Consider the following 3,632-nt stretch of genomic DNA (forward strand, 5'->3'; position numbering starts at 1 on the left):
AACAAGGATAAGGAAAACAAAGGCAGGTTTCATTCTCGATTCACAGCTCGTTGCAGGCGTGCAACCCGATCCCATTTTATTAAATCTCGTGGTAGGCGTACCACCCGCTCCCATTTCATTAAATCTCGTGGTAGGCGTACCACCCGCTCCCATTTCATTAAATCAACAGTTCTTCCAAATGAAATTTACTCCAACAAACGCAACAATTAATACGAATTCATAAGACAACAAGTACACAATAATTATGACTCACTGAGGAAAACAAGTAATGACAAGTAGCAATTAATTATGGACTTTAAGGAGCAAATAGGCAATTTAATATTTAGTATGCTAAATGTCAAGTAGCAATTAAGTCACATAAACATGTAGCAATTATAGCATAAATTCAAGGCATAATAATGCGCAAGGATACCTCGAGCCAATAATAACAAGTAACACAATAAAGGAAAATGCCATCACAAAGAATCACAGTAATAGTGGGATAAGACAATTAATGCACTTGAACCGATAACAACAAGAAAATCAGTAAATAACAGTAAACGGCAACATAACTCAATTATCAGCAAAAATCAGGAAAATCAAAGACAAGTGCACGGCATCACCCTTCGTGCTTTTACTCTCTTTCCTCACCAAAGCAATTAGAATAATAAAATGTGCACGGTATCACCCTTCGTGCTTTTACTCTCTTTCCTCACATATGATCAATAGAATTGGCACGGAATGGTACATCGTGCGGCACGGCCTTCGTGCTTTACACTCTTTCCTCACAATAGCAAACAATGCACGGCATCACCCTTCGTGCTTTACACTCTTTCCTCACAATAAACAAACAATGCACGGCATCACCCTACGTACTTTACACTCTTCCTCACCTAAACAACAATCACAAACAAGGGGTAAGGGAATAAGCAAAATAATAATAGAAATCCCGGCAAGGGAACACAATTAAACAATTAAATCCCGGCAAGGGAAAATAATTTAAATACTCTTTCTCTTTCTTTCACTTTTATTTCATATCTCACTTTACCACTTGAGCCAATGCTCCAAAGGGTTTAATCATTTCATATACTTTCACATTTGTAATATAACTTGAGCCAATGCTCCTCGATGTTCATAGGTCACAATTTCCTTTCACAAGCTTTTCACAACAAATAGGAATCATCACCAAGGTAAGAGGAATACAACGAAATCAAGATATTCACAATTTAAAGACTCACGGTCATGCTAGACACCAATGTATAGATACTCGTCACCATGCCTATACGTCGTACTCGACAAGAAGCAATTAGCAAATAAGACTCAACTCCTAGTCCCTCAAGCTAGGGTTAGACCAAACACTTACCTCAAACTTCCACGGCCAATTTAATCCTCAATAACCGCCTTTCCTCTCGAATTCGGCTCCAAATCAATTGTATCTATACAATAATGACTTCAATACATCAATAAATGCTAAATAATACGAACCCAATGCCTAATTATAGCTTTTCCATCATTTTTCCCAAAAACTCAAAAATTGACACCGGGCCCGCTTGGTCAAAACACGAGGTTCGGACCAAAATCAAATCCCACAGTCACCCACGAGCCCAAATATATAATTTGTTTTCAAATTCGACCCCAAAACGAGGTCTAAATCAAGAAAAATCAAAAAGCCCTAACTCTACCCAAATACCCAATTTTCTACCTTAAATCACATGTTTTAGACCTAGAATTTCAGTAGATGTTGAAGGAAATGGAAGAAAATAAGCTAAGAATTACTAACCCAAGAGGTTTTGATGAAGAATTGCTTCAATGGTCGCCCAAGAGCTTGGAGAAGAAAGGTTTTGGTGAAAACTTGGTGAAATCCCGTAATGATTCTGTTTTGGGGTTTTAAAAATAACTGGGCGAAATTACTCATCGCGTTCGCGACAGGCTGGTCGCGTTCGCGATGAGTACACTTAACGAACCATCGCGATCGCGAGAGGAAGAACGCGAACGCAGAGACTAAAAGGGCTGTGGCCCAGAAATTGACCTACGCGAACGCGTGGGCCATCACGCGAACGCGATGAAGGAATCCCGCAAAGCTACGCGAACGCGAATATATGCTTGCGAACGCGAAGAGGAAAAATAGCTAAGCCCTCAGGGTCAAATAACCCTACGCGAACGCGAGGCAGGGATGCGATGCGATGAAAGAAAGATCAAAGCTTCGCGAACGCGAAGAAGAAATGGGGTCTGCAACAGCTGAAGCAAAATCTGCTATTTTCATCAGTCCAAAACCACTCCGGAACACCTCCAAACACTCCCGAGCCCTCGAGGCTCCTAACCAAACACATGCACTAACTTAACAATATCCTACGAACTTAACCGTGCGATCAAATCGCCAAAATAACATCAAAACAATGAATCAAACCTCAAAATCAAGAGTTTTTCTTCAAACTTCATTAAGTTTCAAATTTAGAACTTTAAGCCCGAAACACGTCCGATTTCAACCAAACTTTACAGAAACATCTTAAATCACATATAAGACCTGTACCGGGCGCCGGAACCAAAATACGGGCCGGATACCAACACGTTCTAATCAATTTCCATTTCAATTTTCCTTAACAATTTCAAAAAAAAAATTCCTTTAAAAATTCATTTCTCGGGCTCGGGGCCTCGGAATTCGATTCCGGGCATACGCCCGAGTCCCATATTTTCCTACGGACCCTCCGGGACCGTCAAATTACGGGTCCGGGTCCGTTTGCCCAGAATGTTGACCAAAGTCAAACTTATTCATTTTAACACCAAAATTTAGCATTTTTCACAGAATTTCATATTTAAGTTTTTCGGCTATGCGTCGGACTGCGCACGCAAATCAAGGCGACTCTAAATGAGGTTTTCAAGGCCTCGGAAGCACAGAATGGGTAAGAAAACAGGTGATGACCCTTTGGGTCGTCACATTCTCCACCTCTAAAACAACCATTCGTCCTCGAACGGACAGAAGAAAGAAGCACCTGAGTCGGGGAAAAGATGAGGATAACGGCTCCGTATATCGGACTCGGACTTCCAGGTCGATGCCTCAAGAGGCTGACCTCTCCACTGAACACGAACAGAAGGGAAACTCTTGGATCTCAACTGACGAACCTACCGGTCTAGAATAGCTACCGGCTCCTCCTCATAAGACAAGTCCTTGTCCAACTGGACAGTGCTGAAATCTAACACATGGGCTCGATCACCGTGATACCTCCGAAGCAGGACACATGAAACACTGGATGAATGGCTGATAAGCTCGGCGGCAAAGCAAGTCTATAAGCCACCTCTCCCACTCGGTCAAGAATCTCAAACGGACCAATGAACCTAGGGCTAAGTTTGCCCTTCTTCCCAAATCTCATCACGCCTTTCATAGGCGACACTCGGAGCAATACCCGCTCACCAACCATGAAAGCCACATCTCGAACATTGCGGTCTGCATAGCTCTTTTGCCTAGACTGAGCTAAACGAAGCCTATCCTGAATGATCCTGACCTTGTCCAAGGCCTCCTGAACCATATCCGTACCCAACAACCGAGCCTCTCCCGGCTCAAAACATCCAACCGGAGACCGACACCGCCTACCATATAAGGCCTCATAAGGAGGCATCTGGATGCTCGACTGGTAGCTGTTGTTGTAGGCAAACTC

The sequence above is a fragment of the Nicotiana attenuata genome, unplaced genomic scaffold (genome assembly GCF_001879085.1).
Source record: "Nicotiana attenuata strain UT unplaced genomic scaffold, NIATTr2, whole genome shotgun sequence".
Classification (NCBI taxonomy): domain Eukaryota; kingdom Viridiplantae; phylum Streptophyta; class Magnoliopsida; order Solanales; family Solanaceae; genus Nicotiana; species Nicotiana attenuata.